Below are 19,610 nucleotides of genomic sequence, written 5' to 3'. Positions count from 1 at the left end.
TAGGTAAGCAAGCGTCAGCAGGCTGCCAGGTGGAGGGCTGAAGCGTGGCTATTCCTGCAGACCCAGGACAGCGAGGGCATCACTCCCAGCCAATGGCTCCAGCTGCTCTGCACACAGCCACGTAGAACACTGCCGGGCACCCAGGGGGTGGGTGCTAGGGGAAGGAGGGTGGGTTTGTTCTTCGTCCACGCGAGGCCTAGGATAGCCCTTCCCACAGGAGGGCAGCTCTGGTGCTGCGTGGGGTGGGGGGCTCCCTACTCTCTCCTTGCACACCCAGGAGGCCTGCCTGCTCGATGGCCTATTCCTCTCTTTGAAAAGGGTCACTGGCAGGTCCAATCTACTCTCCAAGCTGTCAGGGGACGAGCACTAACAAACATGATTGAGGCTGTCACATAGATGGTCCCACAGCAAGGGGCAGGGGCGGTGCTATTTTAAAAGGAACTCAGTGACAGACCCCTGGATCAGCCGGCATCCTCCTGAGGAGGTTGGCGCCTGACACCCTTCGGCCTTGGGATGTAGGAGAGACAGACATCAGCATTCCCTGTCTCCCAACCACAGTCATGAAATCCACCCAATCAACCAAGATCAAAGGCTAATTTCTACTTCCAGAGAAGCCAACGGCAAAACTTCCAGAGATGGCAATGGGAGCAGGGCTGTGTTGGTAACATTCAGATGATAAAACATCAGAGGCCACATTGCTACTAGAAGATGCAATATCTACAGGGGATGGATCACTTGATGGTTACCTGTTCTGTTCATTCCCTAAAGCACCTGGCATTGGCCACTGTCAGAAGACAGGATCCTGGGCTAGATGGACCATTGGTCTGACCCAGTCTGGCCGTTCATGTGTTATCGATTAGAGACCAACAGTCAGGCCAGTTCCTGCTGCCCTTCCTCAGAGCACAAATCAGCAACTATGGATTCAGCAAAATCAGCATGTAAGTCACAGGAAGGTTCTGGCCTCACACAACTTCATTCACAACCCTTTCTAGCATAAAAATATCCTCAAAAGGACTGTCATTATGGAAAGAGACCTCCGCAGAGCTGCTGAGCAGTGACAGTTTGAAAGATGGAGCTCTTTTAAGAAGACGTGATGAGCGAGATTTTCAACACCTGGCTGGAACAAATGGCAAAATACTTCAACCCAGGACAGGGACTTTTTTTTTTCCTTTTTCTTTTTTTTTTTAAAGTAGGGTTTTTTTGTTTTTTGAAAGTATCAGATCCCAGTGCTTGGGAAATGTTGGCTGATACTGAAAGCTTTTGCCCATGGTCTGACAAAGAGCTCTCCAGCCCTAGCATGTCATGAGGTATAAGAGTCACATCATTCTGATTACCTTCATGCCTGGATAGACAGCTGCTTTCAACTACCTGAAAGGGGGTTCCAAAGAGGATGGCTCTAGACTGTTCTCAATGGTAGCAGATGACAGAACGAGGAGTAATGGTCTCAAGCTGCAGTGGGGGAGGTTTAGATTGGATATTAGGAAAAACTTTTTCACTAAGAGGGTGGTGAAACACTGGAATGCGTTACCTAGGGAGGTGGTAGAATCTCCTTCCTTAGAGGTTTTTAAGGTCAGGCTTGACAAAGCCCTGGCTGGGATGATTTAACTGGGAATTGGTCCTGCTTCGAGCAGGGGGTTGGACTAGATGACCTTCTGGGGTCCCTTCCAACCCTGATATTCTATGATTCTATGATGGTAATGGAGACATTAGATACATAGGAGATCAGATCACATTAAATAGCAGCTGAGATGAATAAAGATCCTTGCTGAGTCCTAAACTCCACTCTTGAGCCATGGAATTAATTCCAACTTTGGTTCAAAACTCTGATAAATGTTCCGGCTGGTTCTGATTTTACCCAGACAGGTTTTCCTCCTCGACCTTGGCTGATGTCTCCAGGAAGAGAGGAGACCCCAACGGCCTCCATGGAGATGAAATAGGATGTCTCTCACTGCACGATTCAGTTTTGGGCCCCACACTTCAAGAAGGATGTGGATAAATTGGAGAGAGTCCAGCGAAGGGCAACAAAAATGATTAGGGGTCTGGAACACATGACTTATGAGGAGAGGCTGAGGGAGCTGGGATTGTTTAGCCTGCAGAAGAGAAGAATGAGGGGGGATTTGATAGCTGCTTTCAACTACCTGAAAGGGGGTTCCAAAGAGGATGGCTCTAGACTGTTCTCAATGGTATCAGATGACAGAACGAGGAGTAATGGTCTCAAGCTGCAGTGGGGGAGGTTTAGATTGGATATTAGGAAAAACTTTTTCACTAAGAGGGTGGTGAAACACTGGAATGCGTTACCTAGGGAGGTGGTAGAATCTCCTTCCTTAGCGGTTTTTAAGGTCAGGCTTGACAAAGCCCTGGCTGGGATGATTTAACTGGGAATTGGTCCTGCTTCGAGCAGGGGGTTGGACTAGATGACCTTCTGGGGTCCCTTCCAACCCTTATATTCTATGATTCTATGATTCTATGACGACTGGCAGTAGCCACTGAGGCAAGTTGGGCATAGGGGTTGGGGGTTCCCCTGGGAGGGGAGACCCAGAATGTGGGGGTACTGCTGGGGGCAGAACCTCAAGGTAAAGGGCACCAGGGTCCAGGAGCGACATGGGGGCCTCAGGCAGGAGAGACACCGGCCGGCAGGAGGCGCTCAGAGACTGGAAATCCTAATTCCCAGACGACCAGCACACCTTTATGTATCCCTGGGGGTATATATACCCCTGGTTGAGAACCACTGATCTAGGCCATCCAAAAGTAGCCCTTGAATCCCTCTTCAATCATTCCCTCTTCCACTTCAGCTGGGCCTTTAAGTTTCTCCCCAGGCCCTCTGCATTAGGGCTTTAATCACCGTAACTTCAGTAATTTCTCGTTATTTAATGTTGTAAAGCATCTCGGGTTACAGCTGGTGTAAAAGTAAATGTAAAAAGTGTTAAATAAAAACACAAATAATTCTTCAGGTCCCCTCGAATGTAATGAGAAACAAAACCAAAAACCAAACAAATGTAACTCTGCTTTTGGAGGGACAGCTACAAAATATCGCCAAACAGGTAACCCCCCCTCCCCAATGTTTTTGTTAATCTTGTTGATCATTTCTGAAGCCCACTGTACGGAAGAAATAATTCCTCAAAGTGGGAAAAAGTGTTTCTGGATGACAAACGCGCTTGCCCATGACACCTAATAAAGAATGGCTACCTACAAACCCGTTTCACTGAAGAAGAAAAAAAAAAGATTTCAGTCAGTTATTGCTATTCCCCTAAAATCCAGGGCAGTTCTCCAATCCCCATGTCCTGGTTTACATGTTAAACTTTTAAAAAGTTTATTTCATATGACGAAAAACTGTGTGTGTAGCAAAAGAACATGACAAAAATGACAGTTTTACACTGAGAAAAGAAAGTCAGGAAGGAGGTGGGCAGAATGGGGAGGGAGTGAACTTGGCACTGCTAATGCAGAGGCTACAGACTCATCTCTGAACTTCAGCTGTCACAAAGCTATGGATTGTCTCGTTTAAATTTTTTATTCTCTTTATTGCAAAAGCCATTAATTGTGGGGTTCATACTGTGTCTTAAATGTTAACGCTTTCTTTACATTTACAAGTAGGGCAGTCTTCGGTTGGGTTTTTTTGTATTCTAGTCAATTCACTTAGGCAAAAAACTCTAAAAAGCAAACAAACAAACTTATCTTGGGATAAGTCCCCAACCCAAGAGCAATTCTGTAGCAGCAGCAAATGTTAAAAGTTTTTCCATTGGCAGTTGCTGCTATAGCAAAAAGGTTTAAGTAACACACACTCAGTAAATTTCAATCTCTAAGAAATTAAGAGCCACAAAGAATAGTTTCAGAGATGCTACAGGGAGGGGTGAGAGGAAGGATGACTCTGGGGTCAAGGCACTAGACTGGGACACAGGAGATTTGGACTCAAACATCCAGCTCTGCCCCTGATTTCATGTGTGACCTTGGGCAAGTCACCTTCTCCCTCTGCACCTCAGTTCCCCATATGGAAACACTCTTTTCCTCAACACTTGAACTTGTGGTATAGTCAAATATGGACTGTCCTTGTGATGGAGAAGCTTTCACACCAAGTGAGTACACGCAATAGAAGCGCCAAAAAGATGATAAATAGTTAGAAGTTTGGTTACCCTTTTTAACATATGCAGAAGGGGAGGGCTCCCCAGCCAGCAAGCCAGAACCTTACCTGGATTCTTTGAATATTAACCTGATCCTGAATAAGTCATGTATGATATAGTATGTTAAAAGTTTTACTGTAATTGTGCCTTATTAGCAGCTGCCTTTTTTCATTATCTCCCTTGCCCTGGCTCCAGCCACATCATCCCCACCCCTAACACCTCCCGACTTCAGGCTCCTGGCCTGCAACACCTTACACAGCTCTGCCTCTCTTCTCCTCTGGATGCCAGTTTCATCAGCTTCTCACGTACTCTCCCACACTGACCCTCCCTCCCGGAACACCCGCCCTGAGCCGTTCCGCAAAGCCCCCTTCAGATCCGCCCTCCAGATCCAACTCTGCATCAACATCTTTGAGAGATCGGTCCATTCATGATGGCTCAGCTGAGGGCCAGGTGAGAAGAGTTGACACATGTCATTGATAACTGTTCTTACAAGAAAATCTATATACTTATGTTACCTTCAAAAATCTACATTCAAAGAACACAATCAGGCTTGCAAAGTCAAGTCCTCAAAAGCTAGGAGAGATCAGAAGTGAGGCTGTCCATTATGACAGTCTTTAATTACACGATCACAGACAATTTTTCCACATGACACCTGCCTCATTCAGTGCACAGGATGGACTCGCCCTGGGGATAAACCAGGGTTGAGCAGTGAAGGAGAACACTGTCTATAGGCCCCTTGTCTCATTTGTTGCAGAAGTTGGAAGGTGCACAATGAATAAGGCGGGGTTGGGAGGAAAGAAAGGACGGTCTCTTGGCTAAAGGAAAGTGACTCTGCTGTAGAGATCCTGTGCGATGCTGCGCAAGTAACATGAACCAAAGTTTTCACAGGCCACCGTGTGGTCCTCATCTGCTGGGGGCACAAAGTGAGTCGCCTGTGGTCTGAGCTGCAGACGTGCTGAGCACTCAAACCTGTGGTAGACAGGAGCTCTGCTCTGATGTGCTATAAAATGCTAAGGACTCGCTTCTCACACTGGACACCCAAGATTAGATAACAAGTGACAATTTTGGCTTCAATCACTGGGTCTCGGTGTCCATCTTTAAAATGCAGATAACACACCACTTTCCCTCTCAAAGGGTATTGTGAAGATAGTTCCGTACAAACACTGAACTGGCTTCAATACATTAAGGAGAGCACCATGGAAAAGCCCATGAGGAAATTAATAATTCTGTATTCAAGGCAGGGTTTGGATGGTAGACAGTAAATAATGCATAGGGCCACACAGTGAATGAGGAGGATAAAAAGAAATATAAATAGCTACCCAGTCAGTGAGCACTGTCCATCCTGTTCAGTGAAGGAGGCAGAGGACCTGTGGAGCGGAAAAACAGTGTGCAATCATGTAATTAAAACCGATCACAATGCATACACACAAGTGGGTCAAATTAAGGCAGCACAGACCACTTTTATTCTGGTATGTGACTTTTCAGAGGTTGACTTTGCAACCTAAACATTCTTTTAGCATATTTTTATTACATCCAAAAACTAAGCGAGACAGTCAAAACCTCTCTCTCAAACATCAGTGCTGCCTAGTGGCCAGAGCCTTGGGCTTTAAGTCTGGAGATTCACAACTGCGCCACGGGCTTTCTGGGTGATCTTGCGCAAGTCTCGTTGTCACCGTGTTCCTCAGTTTCCCCAACTGTATTTCAGGGATAATGATGTTTACTTTCTTTGCAAAGCCCTCTGAGATCCATGGATAAGAGCTAGGTATCATCATCATCATTATTATTAGAGAAGGTGTTGGATCAATGTATTCCACCCTGTTTAGGAATGAAAGCACAGACTAAGGCCTGGTCTACACTACGAAATTAGTTAGAAATTAATTAATTAAGAAATTAATTGGGGGGGGAGAGCCTTTGTCTGCAGTGCGTAATGGGATTAGTCTACACTTATCAGCTCACAGCAGGTACAAGTGCTGCCCAGGGAAAGTCTTGGTTATAGACTCTATTTAGGAACCCCACCCCATTTCATGCTCTGTGAGACCAAGCGTCAAGCTGCCCTCTTCTATGAGTGAGTAGCACCCACCTGCCCTATATGGTGAAAAGAAGCCACTCTAAGAGACATTCCCGGGCAACATGCGCCATGGATATCTCCAGCCTTAAAATAACCCCACCTGGATGCCTCAGCATTTCCTGCTAGGGTAGGAAGCAGAAATGCAGAAATCTGCATCTGAAGAAGTGGGTTTTTTACCCACAAAGCTTCTGTCCAAATAAATCTGTTAGTCTTTAAGGTGCCACCGGACTCCTAGAAATTTCACCAAATAGCCCAGTCCCCAATCCAATTTGCACAGCAATACTTAACATTGCAAAGCTCCTTCCCTCCCCAGCATTCAAGGCAGCTTATAAACACGAGCTGGTTTAGCTCTACAACAACCACTGCAAGTTAGTGCAGCACTATGATCTTTGTTTTTAAAATGGGGAATCTGGCCTAAGTCCTTTCACTTCTGTGCCTCAAAGTAACACAGGGAGCCAGGTAAAGGAACCCCTGTCTTCCATCTCTCCCCAGTCGTCTCCTCCCACTGCTGCATCATGCCACCTTAAGGCTTGAATTCAGCAGCGTATCCCTTGAGGGTCTCCAGTCAAAGCCGTATTCCGAGAACACCAGCCTGCGTTGCCATACCCTGGCAAGAAACACATGGGCTATCGCGCTGGTACTGAGCCGCTGGTCACCTGCACAGTTGTGGCCAGCAAGGAGGCTGTAGGGTAACGTAACCCCAACTCTAGCCATCCGGGATTAAAATGCCTGATGGGAGGCAGGGGAACTCTAGGGGAAGGAAGGGCGGGGGTGTTTGGGGTTCAGATCCGCGGCAGCATCTTGCCATAAAGCATTTGAGAGGAACCGTCAGTCCCAAGAGAATTAGTCTTCAGGGGGACAGACACTGAAGCAACATCAGCCTGACTATTGGCACCACTCAACTCTGTTAAGTGAGACACCCCATCACACAGCCTGGAGAGATGGCAAAGACCTATTTGGACACGCAGCGTGCCCCCTATGGGCCAACGCTGGATGGTTCTTTAGTGGACTGGGCATTTTCCAGGGCTTTGCCCAGCTAGGTTTTCAAGGCCCCAAAAGACAGGCCTTTCCCTCAGCAGCCTATGCCACAGGCTCATACTGTCCCTGTACAGTCGGCAGGCAGGGAAAACCACCATGTGGAACAAGGAGCGTGTGCCGAGGGACCCACTAGCGCCGTAATGCCATAACCCTCCCTCTCCCCTGCCCCTCCGCACAGCAGGCAGGGGGGATGGAGAGGGAAGAAAAGCAAAACCTACAACAAAACCACAGAATGGGAATAATGTGAAGCCACCACTTTTACGTGGCAAGCGCCCAGAGGAGCAGTCACCCAGGAACTCCACTGCTCCGCAGACTCCCACCCTCCTCTCCACAGACAGGGGAGCAGGGCCTGGGTGTGTGGGACATACAAACCTCTCCAAAGAGCAGCCAGGGGAAGGGGGGGCACCACGGGTCGGCAATGGGCTACCAACTCCAACAAAACCCAGCCCAGGACTGGCTTTGTTTAGTGCCGGGCACAAGGGCAGCTTGGTCCAGGACTCAGGCTCCTAACCACTGTTGACAAAGCCCTGGCTGGGACGATTTAGTTGGGGTTAGTCCTGCTTTGAGCTGGGGGTTGGACTAGAGCCTCCTGAGGTCTCTTCCCACCCTGATCTTCTGTGATTCTGTGTTGTAATACACGTAATACTACCACTGCTCTCTCCCACAGCAGGTCTCTGGCCTGAGACACAAATTAAGGGGGCTCAGGACACTGAAAGTACCAGAATTAGACCCCCGGGTCAGGCCCTGACATCCCCAGGATGTCTCCTCTGCAGTCCCATGGCATCCAGACACATTAAAAAAACCCACACAGATAACTCAGCCATTATTGGCCGCCCTGGCACAGAGCCAAGGGAGATACACAGAACTAGTGAGTGCGGGGGGCATCACTGGCAACACCTAACTGCAGCAACCCTCACAACCTGGTGCTTGAAGCCATTTTACAGCAACGGCTAAAACAGAGCAACCAGATGTCCTGATTTTATAGGGACAGTCCCGATTTTTGGGTCTTTTACTTATATTGGCTCCTATTACCCACCCCCCCCACCCCCCCCCGGTCCCGATTTTTCACGCTTTGCTGTCTAGTCACCCTGCGCTAAAATCACACCGTGCCCAGCTCAGGGCAGGCCAGGGACTGAGAACTCTCCAGGGGAGACTCCTTGCACAGACCCTTGACGTTGTGCTTCATGCCTCGCAGCCCCCTCTGCAGGGGAAGGAAACAGCACAGCCTCAAATCTCACCGCTGAAGAATACAGTCCCGGCCAGCATCTGGCCCTCCCTCAGCCATCGGCTGGATCGAGGCCCAATCCTTTCCAAGCAGGAAGGAAGAGAGGGGCCTGGAGTCCTGGGCAGGGAAAACCCAGATGCACACAAAACAAAAGCAGGAAATGCGACTGAACTGAACATGGCTCAGGGAAATAATCTCCTTACCACTGCCACAATTAACCGTTGTTTTATGAGCAGCTTAACTGTCCCTGCCGGGGCTTTAGGCTGTTAAGTTTGGCTCTGAAAAAGGGAGAGAGAGATTTGTAGGCCAAGGCCCAAAACAAACTAAGAATTGGTGACATTTCACATAGAGAAGAGTAAAATAAAGTGGGTTGAAGGAAGCGGGATGAGAGTTCTACCAGGCTCCAGGAACCCAGCTCCACCACCACTCTGACAAGGAGCAGACAGAGAGCTGTGGATGGAGAAATTTATCGTCCACTGCATTACATGCAAAACCCAGCTGGTAACCACAGGGCCTGGACTGGATCCCCGCTCTGGAGGAGACATGACACCGCTGACAGCGCACGTATTTCAAGCTGGTACGTACATTCTCTGTGGCCTGTCGGGATTCCAAGGGAACCCCAGGATTAGGGGAACCACACATGGCGTGCAAGATCAGGGCCTGGAAGAGCTGAGCACTTCGTTCCAGGTCTTCAGTCAGCAAAAAATGTATATCGCGGGGTTCTGCTCGCAGACCACGAGAGAATGTAAGGGCAAATGCCCAGCTGCTGTAAACAGGAGCAGCTGCACTGAAGTCTGGTGAGCTTTGGTACTTACACAGCCCCCATTACCATAGGGTTGCCAGTTGAAAAGGGACCCTGGTGACTCCGGTCAGCACCGCTGACCAGGCTGTCAAAAGTCCGGTTGGTGGTGCAGATAGGTTCCCTATCCGGCCCTGTGCGACGCCCGGGAAGCTGCTGGCAACTCCCTCTGGCTCCTAGGTGGAGGGACAGCCATGGGGGCTCTGCCCGCTGCCCCTACCCCCAGCGCCATCTCAGCAGCTCCCATTGGCCAGGAACTGTGGCCCCTCAATCTTTACTGTATTTAGCCTCACAACACCCCTGCAAGGTAGGTCCTGGCTATTAACCCCTTTTTACAGCTGGAGAACTCAGGCATGGAGAGACTAAGGGTATGTCTACACAGCAGCTAGACAACCGTGGGGCTGGCCTCCGCTAGCCGACTCAGGCTCGCGGGGCTGTTTCATTGCTGTGTAGACTTCTAGGCTCAGACTGGCGTCCAGGCTCTAGGACACTGCAGGGTGGGAGGGTCCCAGAGCTCGGGCTCCAGCCCAATCCCCGAAGTCTACAGAGGAATTAAACAGCCTGGCAGCACCAGCCCTGCAAGCCTAAGTCAGCTAGCATCAGCCAGACGTGGGTTTTTCTTTGCTGCATAGACATACTCTAAGTGGCTTGCCCAAGGTCACACAGAGAGTATGTGACAGAACCCAGGTCTCCTGAATGATCAGTTAGTGCCTTAGCCATTGGACCGACTTCCCTCTTTCGTAATTCAACTGAGCTATACCAGTTTATACTAGCTGGGGGTCTAAGCCACAGAGCTCACGGATAACAAGGAGCTTGCACATTTAGGGATTAAAAGCCTCTGATTTGGAGAGCAGTCAACAGTAGCTGGAGACAACGCTCTAGGGAGTTTATACCCATAATATTTTAGTGGTGAACGAAGATTCCCACCATCTGATGCACTATTTGAGGTGTCTATGTCAAATGAGCTTAGGAGGGCTCCCTAGGAGAGCTGGGAAAAAAATATGATTTTTTTTTGCAGTTGTTTCTTTTTAAATTTCTGCAAAAGTTTTCATTTTCCGCTGAAAAACCAAACCATGAACATTTCCATTTTTGGCTTTAGGGGTTCCTTCCCCTCTCCCCGTTCTCACTCTTTTCTCCCCATCTTTTCCAGTGGCACAATGGAGAAAAGGGAGAAGAAAACACAAACACTTTTCAGGTTTATATATATATATATATATATATATATATATATATATATATATGTGTAAAAAAACTTAGTTTTTCAGGGAAAAACCAGAACGTTTCCTTTCTTCGGAAAGAGGCGGCATTATGTTGAAAAATATTTGAGCAAAGCACATCAAGCAGCCCTGGCACCTAGTGGCTGGGTATCCACGCCCTAGCTGGCAGGCTCAACAGGGAGGCCAAGTTATGAGGAGTAAACTCCCCCAGGCTGGAGGGCTTCATTAGGAGCTGCAGAAGTGGGTGAGGCGCACTGCAGCCGGGGGGAAGCTTGTCCTGCCACTGCCCGGGCTGTACCACTCCTCTGGCTATACAGAGGACTTTGGATCCTCAGTGCTTCTTTAGCAATGAACGATGCAAGCTGGCAGGCAGAGTTGTAGGAGAGAGATCTTTATTAGGTATGCCAAGAGGCCAGTGTTACATGCGGAAGCTCTCCCAAAACCTGACCTTTTCTCTTCCCAGTTCCACTCACCACTCTACATTCAGGGCTTCTGAGCCCACACGCCGTGGCCAGCACAAAATTCACTTAGAGGAACTGAGAAGCAGCCTGCGGTAGGGCCGTAACCCCAGTAGAAGAGTTTCTCCAGAATACAGAAATCTGATTTACAGCCTGTAAACTCTGGGTGCCCTGCAAGTGACATTTGCACCAACACCACTCGTGCTGGGAGGTGGCATAAAAAGGTGAGGGTGAGGGAGAGAGATGGGAGGGTTGGAGAAGTAGGTTGGGCATTTGTGATAACGCAAAGCCTTGCCAGGTCTCCAGTGTGCGACGCTGCTCTGCAACCGGAGGTGACATGAGAAGATGCTGCACACCCCTCTTCCACCTGCACCTTTCTCCCGAAGCCTGACATGTTTTCCCAGGTTCAACCTACAGGAGGCACTCTTGTGCTTGGTGTTTTTCTTAAGGATCTAGCGGACCCTGCAGCCTAACCCATAGTCACACAACTATGTGCATTCAACACAGCCAAAAAGCCTCATTTCACACCCCTCACCTTAGTGCAGATAAAACAACACAGGATGCTTTGACCTCCATGCAAGCAAGGCCAGTTCACAGCTCCAAAGGAAGGAGTATGTGAGCTAAAGGGCTCTGCTCCATGGACGGGATTTGCCAGCTGCACAGAACAAACCTGAATGAAGATGATAAATCTTCTCAAGAGGTGGGGTGGAGGGGAGGAGCTTGCACAGATTAGAATCATGTGGGGTCTTCGCAGTCTAGAACTGGTGGAATGAGAAGTGAAACAGAGACTGACCCAAAAGGGGAAGCCAGTGAGTATCTGGGGGGAGAGAGCTGGGCGGAGGAAGAGGCTGCTTCCTGGCCTAGCAACACAGGAGAGGAGAACCTAAGCTGGGATCTCTGTTGCCTTGTGCCCCCTGAACCAGAGGGACCATCTATTGAGTTCTCTTCCCCCACCAACAAGACTTCTTTGTCCTCCCATATAACACCGCCTTTCCAGCGATCTCTACATAGAGACTGGCCCAAGGTCACACAGCAGAGCAGTGGCAGGATCCCTGGCTCCCAATCCCTCTTGCTCTAGCCACTAGGTAGCACTTCCACCAGCTGCTGCCTGGACAGCAGAATGAACAGAACACGAGAAGCGGGCTCAGAGGGTATTTTCACCTGCAGGGACTGATGCCCCCATGGCATCCAGAGAACAGGCACAGCACGGCTCACTTCCCCCACTCACTGCTCCCTAGTGCCATAAGTCATTGCCCTGGAGGGACCGTCCGTAGGGGGAGAGAGGATTCAGATGCCATTTCCCCCTTGGTCTCCCTGCTGAGAGGTCCCCATTAGTGCCACAGATACCTGTCCTCAGGGAGCCAGAATCCCAGCTATGAGATGCTTGAGGGCATCTGCTCACCACTAGCCTGAGCTAGATTTGAACCCCTAGCCTGCAGTAGGGGTCAGAAGACTACCCCAGACTGGGGCTCAGGCAGGGTCTCATCTGCGGGCTTCACCAGCAGGTCGTAATGAGGGTGTGAGGGAGTGGATGTGCCACTGGCAGCAACAGCGGCCCCCGCCTGCCCCCCCCCCCATGACCTCCCTTCCTCTCCTGCCACGGCAGGTACTGGGCCTGGTGCCAGAGCCCCACGGACATTATGAACGAGACCAACACCAGCGGGAGAGCATGAAGAGCTGGGCAGGTGCCAGCAACGTTCTGGCCTGAATGCATCCCATGAAGTGAGCTGTAGCTCACGAAAGCTTATGGGTTAGTCTCTAAGGTGCCACAAGTCCTCCTGTTCTTTTTGCGGATACAGACTAACACGGCTGCTGCTCTGAAACCTGTCATTCTGGCCTTGCGTGCCATGGAGCTGGAGGGAGCAGCTGGCACAGAGGCTGCAGTAACCTTAGCTCCACAGGCAGGAAGCCCCACGCTCCGTTCGTCAGGCCGAGTAGGTAGGCCCAGGGAAGGGAATCTGGCTGCACTCAGAGGGAGTCAAGAGAGCTCAGACACTCCATACTGCTTAGGTCAGGCCCCATATGACTCTACTGCCAGCCCTACGCGTTGATAAATCATGAATCAAGGGTCCTCCCGCACAAACCTTGACATTGGCTTAAAGATCATGAGATTTTAAAGTGTATTTATACATTTGAGGGTTTCATTTGCCTGCTGCTTTTTGAGCCTTTGTGGGTCACATTTCTCAAGCTTTTCTCTGCAACCACAAGGGTTAGAGATTGTTTTCCTTTTCTTTTAAAAAGCAAACTCACGATCACACGACTCCAGAAGCAGGAGCATTCCAAGAAAATAAAAGAAAAAAAGCCTTCAACTAGTGTGAAACTCACTCTCAAATTGTGAGAGCTGGCAACAATGAACTAAACACACACACAAAGCATCCTGGTTTTCCACACCATGACCCATGTTCCAGGAAATTTTCAGGGCACCTGAGAAGTCCTGTTTTTCATTTCAAGCAACATTCTTTCAAGACGCACTGCTATGCCTAACAAAAAGCTTTCTGTGCTTACCAGGAGCAAACAGTCCAATGCCATGACGGTTCAGTAGGAGAACAGTATTTAGAGAGAAGAGACTAAGCAAATGAACAAAGATTAGAGCTGGTTGGAAAACGGGCTTTTCCTCCATTGAAAATTTTGAGGTTTTAGGGAGGAAAAAAGTAATAACTAAAATATTCAATTCAGAAATGTCGTCCCCGTCCTCATGGGAGTCTCCTCTAGAGACTGGGCAGCCTGCTTGAATTACATCTCCCATGATGCACCACAGCCTACCCTCTAGGCAGGGCATCATGGCAGTCACTTGGCCAAGGTGCATCCTGGGAAAAGAAGTCCAGCTGGGGCCCAGCCCACAGAAGAGAACGGGAGCATGAGGCATCTGAACTGCAACTCCCATGAAGCACCACAGCAGTGTTTCAGAAACTAAATATTTGGGCTTTGGGATGAAAATTGAGAATTTTTTGGCTTTCAGACATTCCATTTTTGACCCCCGCAAAAGTTCCCTTTAGAAAGCAGACGTTTGTCACAACAGAAATGCATTTAGTCAAAAACCCAATTTTCCATCAATAAAAGTTTTGATGGACAGTTTTCAGCCAGCTCCAGCATAGGCACAGTCAAAGCTGTTCTTTTGCCGGGAGTCAATGCTGGAGGCATTCAGTGTTTTATGCTGAATTCATTCAGAAAACTGTCGGGAGGACAACTTGCACTTGGAACAGCTAGGCCTCCTGCCTGCCGAGTGTCACATGAATAATCTGTAGCAGAGCTGGAAACTAAATCCAGATCCCCTGGCTCCCAGTCCAGTGCCTTAACCACAAGACCCTCCTGTCTCACTACATAATATGTGAAATTCCACTTTCCAACGGCCATTTAGCTGTTCCCATTGTGACATTCAGAGGAGGACACTGTTCCACTGGTTAGGGCACTAGCCTACAAATTGGAAGATGCAGGTTCAGTTCCTTGTTCTGTCAATGACTCCCTGTGTGACTTTAGACAAGTCACCGAATCTCTCTGTTCCCTATCTGTACAATAGGGACAACAGCCCGGCCCTACCTCCCAGGGATCTTGTGAAGATAAATACAGTAAAGATTATGTAAAATGCTACTAGGATGAGGGCCGTTGGGTTGACTTGGAATTCAGGAATTCCTCAACAAAACAGTCTGTCAGAAAAGGACTGACTTGTTGAAAACAGAACTTTTTGCAGTTTTGACAACACTTTCTTCAGCGAGGTTTCTCAAATCCAGTAAGGAATTAAGGTCTAAACCAGAGAGACCACCTCAGAATAGCCAATAGCCTGGTGGTTTGGGCATTCACGTGGGATATCCAGGTTCAGATCCCTACTCTGCCCAATTTGGAGCAGGGACCTAACCTGGGTCTCCTATGTAGTAGGTGAGTAGCCCAACCACTAGGTTTCCTGGGAGTGAATCTGTCTCTCTCTTGCTCGCTCGCTCTCTCTCTCCTGATGCAAAACAGGAATTGTTTCAAAATGTCAAATGTTGCAGGACTGTAACGCAGGTTTCTGCCTAATTGTACATAGAATCATAGAATATCAGGGTTGGAAGGGACCTCAGGAGGTCATCTAGTCCAACCCCCTGCTCAAAGCAGGACCGATCCCCAATTAAATCATCCCAGCCAAGGCTTTCTCAAGCCTGACCTTAAAAACTTCTAAGGAAGGAGATTCCACCACCTCCCTAGATAAGGCATTCCAGTGTTTCACCACCCTCCTAGTGAAAAAGTTTTTCCTAATATCCAACCTAAATCTCCCCCACCGCAACTTGAGACCATTACTCCTTGTTCTGTCATCTGCCACCACTGAGAACAGTCTAGAGCCATCCTCTTTGGAACCCCCTTTCAGGTAGTTGAAAGCAGCTATCAAATCCCCCCTCATTCTTCTCTTCTGCAGACTAAACATCCCCAGCTCCCTCAGCCTCTCCTCATAAGTCATGTGTTCCAGTCCCCTAATCATTTTTGTTGCCCTCCACTGGCCTCTTTCCAATTTTTCCACATCCTTCTTGTAGTGTGGGGCCCAAAACTCCAGGATGAGGCCTCACCAGTGTTGAATAGAGGGGAACGATCACGTCCCTCGATCTGCTGGCAATGCCCCTACTTATACATCCCAAAATGCCATTGGCCCTCTTGGCAACAAGGGCACACTGTTGACTCATATCCAGCTTCTCGTCCACTGCAACCCCTAGGTCTTTTTCTACAGAACTGCTGCCTAGCCATTCGGTCCCTAGTCTGTAGTGGTGCATTGGATTCTTCCGTCCTCCATCCTCCAGATCATTTATGAAGATATTGAACAAAACCAACCCCAGGACCGACCCTTGGGGCACTCCACTTGATACCAGCTGCCAACTAGACATGGAGCCATTGATTACTACCCGCTGAGCCCGACGATCTAGCCAACTTTCTATCCACCTTATAGTCCGTTCATCCAGCCCATACTTCTTTAACTTGCTGACAAGAATACTGTGGGAGACAGTGTCAAAAGCTTTGCTAAAGTCAAGGAACAACACGTCCACTGCTTTCCCTTCATCCACGGAACCTGTTATCTCGTCATAGAAGGCAATTAGATTAGTCAGGCATGACTTGCCCTTGGTGAATCCATGCTGACTGTTCCTGATCACTTTCCACTCCTCCAAGTGCTTCAGAATTGATTCCTTGAGGACCCGCTCCATGATTTTTCCAGGGACTGAGGTGAGGCTGACTGGCCTGTAGTTCCCAGGATCCTCCTTCTTCCCTTTTTTAAAGATGGGCACTACATTAGCCTTTTTCCAGTCGTCCGGGGCTTCCCCCGATTGCCATGAGTTTTCAAAGATAATGGCCAATGGCTCTGCAATCACATCCGCCAACTCCTTTAGCACTCTCTGATGGAACGCATCCGGCCCCATGGACTTGTGCATGTCCAGCTTTTCTGAATAGTCCCGAACCACTTCTTTCTCCACAGAGGGCTGCTCACCTCCTCCCCATGCTGTGCTGCCCAGTGCAGTAGTCTGGGAGCTGACCTTGTTCGTGAAGACAGAGGCAAAAAAAGCATTGAGTACATTAGCTTTTTCCACATCCTCTGTCACTAGGTTGCCTCCCTCATTCAGTAAGGGGCCCACACTTTCCTTGACTTTCTTCTTGTTGCTAACATACCTGAAGAAACCCTTCTTGTTACTCTTAACATCTCTTGCTAGCTGCAACTCCAGGTGTGATTTGGCCTTCCTGATATCACTCCTGCATGCCCGAGCAATATTTTTATACTCATCCCTGGTCATTTGTCCAATCTTCCACTTCTTGTAAGCTTCTTTTTTGTGGTTAAGATCAGCAAGGATTTCACTGTTAAGCCAAGCTGGTCGCCTGCCATATTTACTATTCTTTCTACACTTCGGGATGGTTTGTCCCTGTAACCTCAATAAGGATTCTTTAAAATACAGCCAGCTCTCCTGGACTCCTTTCCCCCTCATGTTATTCTCCTAGGGGATCTTGCCCATCAGTTCCCTGAGGGTGTCAAAGTCTGCTTTTCTGAAGTCTAGGGTCCGTATTCTGCTGCTTCCCTTTCTTCCTTGTGTCAGGATCCTGAACTCGACCAACTCGACATAAAAGCGTAAACTAGATTTCTAGGCCCTAGACTCTTCATGGTATTTTCCCATCCTCGCTGGTGGAATACCCATCCCCACCCCAATTAGATCACACCAAAGCTTCAAAGCATGTGTGTCTCAATCTCCAGTCTCCTCCTCACCCCCAAACAAACCTCTGCACAGGCTGTTAAATTGCTTAATCTCGTTTATGTGAAATAAGAGACAGAGTAACACCCCCTGCTGATTACATTCATGAGAGCTCTCGCAATGAAATCGATTTCACGGCACGGCACCGCATTAACTCCCTTGTGGTGCTAGCATAGGCCACTTGGGAGGTCAGCATGTGAAACGGTGACAGAGGCTATACAGTGCAGAGGAGTGATTTGTGAGACACGGGGGTAGAGCAGGCCAGTAGACTGCAGACAGGTCCAGGCTCCCTCTGTACCTCAGTTTCTCCACACAGATAATATTTGCCTTCCACACATAGCTACTGAGCGGCTTAATTCATGCTCGCCTATGAAGCGCTTTCAGATCTTTTCGAGGAAGCAGACAGGAGAAGTATTCTACCCGCAAACCGAATTCAGTTTATTGGTGCTAAATACCCAGACAGCAGATTGCTGAATCCAGATTGCTGAATCCCTGGCAGAGCTGCCATCCTAAACAAATTTTGGAAGCACAGACCTAAGCCTACAGTGTTCGGATCTAGTCACGCCCTTCGCAAAGATGTTAAGGGACCTTATATTTGTACAAACACAGAATGGCGCATGGCAGCCAGAGCAGTTGGGTAGTTCTTACTGGCCACACCGATTAGACCTTTTTAAAATCTTAAATGCTACCTACGGCATTGTACTCAGAGCAGCTAGCCTGACTTACCTCCCACCTGTCCCACCACTAGTGTGGGTATGTCTATCCGAGCTAGAAATAACACCTCCAGTGTAGAATACCCTTAGATCCAGGGTGAGGGAGCCAGAATCTACTCCTTCTTGAACATTATCAGAAGAGTTCCGACCCATCACACCCATGAAAACCCACTGAAGGCACCGAGGGTGGCACCAGAATCACTGAAGTCAACGGAAGAAGTTAAAAACAGAGGGCTGCTTGAGAGTCCCTGAGAGCGCTGCAGGACTGACAGTGGAAAGTTCTTCACTTGTAAACTGAGCACAGCTGCATCTGGAGATACAACCACTACAAAGCCACAATGCCACCTTTAGCAGAGCCACACTTTAATGCTCACTGTATCATTGAGCTCTGCTCTGGTCAGGTCCAAATCACACAAGGTTTGGAATGCCAGCAGTCACTAGTTGTCTGTCTACTCTACAGCTCCCCCTATTATTCTCCTCAGTGGAGGGGCATGGATGCTACAGCAATAGTGGGAGATTTTCCCCAAAAGGATCTGGGGAGACAAAGCCGTAGCATTCCTGGTTCCTCAGTCAGAGCTGGAGGAGGGGGCATAATGCAAAAATAAATAAGAGCTTTCTGGTCTCTTAACACCACCTCTCTCACCCTGGGGGAAGGCTGCCATGATTAGCGCGTAGGACAGTTTCCCACAAAGTGCAATGTGAGCTGGGTAAGGAGTAATCCAGTCATAAGAGTTTGCAATTTTGAGCACTTTTCCTCCCCAAGGATTTCAGGGGCACTTTAGAGGAGGGATATCTGCCACCACTGGAATGCAGCCTCCTCTGGGGTGGAGCACAGCAGCTCGTTAAACAGTGCCCAGCAACCAGAATAAAAAATAAACAACAGAAAATGAGTTCACTGAAATTTTCCAGAGGAAAAAATGTCACTTTCAATTAAGTTTCTCATGTTAACATTTTGAAACAAAATGAAACATTCCATGTCCAAGTGTTGATTCAAACCAAAACATTTCCGTTCAAATTGACATTCTGACATTGCCGAACTCAGAATTTTTTGTTCCACAAGAAGGCCAGGGCACTGAGGCTACCCTGGCCTGGACTTTAAAGATCCCATGTGTGGCCAAGACTCCTGTTTTATGGCTTTGGAAGGAACCTCCAAAAATAAATAAACCAGCAGATTCCTTAGGGGGTTCTGCACAAGGAGTGTAAAGGCACTGCCTCTAACCCCTTCACCACAGCTCCTCCCCGCCCCAGCAGGGGAGGTAAAAAAAAACAGAGGAGAAACAGCACCTCCAGTAGGTTTATCCTAGTTTCCTTCCTGCCTACTGTCTGTCCCACCTTGTTTGCTGCACCGAAGAGGGCTGACTGATGCAGTCAGATCAGGAGCCAAAGCCCCAGCGTGTGGACAGAAGGTACTTCTCCAGCTGGTGCCACGGGGTGGGAATCTCAGCACAACTCACTTTCACAGCCCTGGTTCACCTTCCCTGATTCTCTGCCAGTCCCCTCAAAGCGCCACACCGGCTGCTCTGCTGAGGTTGTCTCATCTGTGCCTCTCTGATCTCCGTCATTCACACCCCAGCATTCCTCCTACGTTCACACTGCACTCTGCCCTCAGGGGATGCTGGGGCTCTACAGAGAACAGTACGGACACATCAAGAGTCACCAGCCTCTCTGGCGAAGGGATTGGGTTCCAGGAATGGCTGTGAGCACACGTGCACAGGAGGGGTATGTGCCACCGATCCTGTGCCCACAGCATCTAGATACCACACCACAGAGCTCAGGGAGGCTG

At 48.9% G+C, this 19,610-nt stretch overlaps 1 protein-coding gene across 9 annotated transcripts in view; it reads right to left on the bottom strand.

The window, feature by feature from the left end:
* ST3GAL4 (ST3 beta-galactoside alpha-2,3-sialyltransferase 4) overlaps positions 1-19,610 on the bottom strand; it is a 174,009-nt gene that overhangs the window by 108,737 nt on the left and 45,662 nt on the right. For 2 of the 9 annotated variants that reach the window (XM_048827649.2, XM_075122159.1), the window contains exon 2: positions 5,435-5,482. The exons of 6 other annotated variants lie outside the window; for them this stretch is intronic. The gene's annotated coding sequence lies outside the window, so the exon portion shown is untranslated. Of the gene's footprint in view, positions 1-5,434; positions 5,483-19,610 lie in introns of those variants that run through there. One more of the 9 variants, XM_048827652.2, reaches the window with a different exon arrangement.

Source organism: Caretta caretta, chromosome 22, assembly GCF_965140235.1.
Source record: "Caretta caretta isolate rCarCar2 chromosome 22, rCarCar1.hap1, whole genome shotgun sequence".
NCBI lineage: Eukaryota > Metazoa > Chordata > Testudines > Cheloniidae > Caretta > Caretta caretta.
This window is presented reverse-complemented; position numbering and strand designations above follow the sequence as displayed.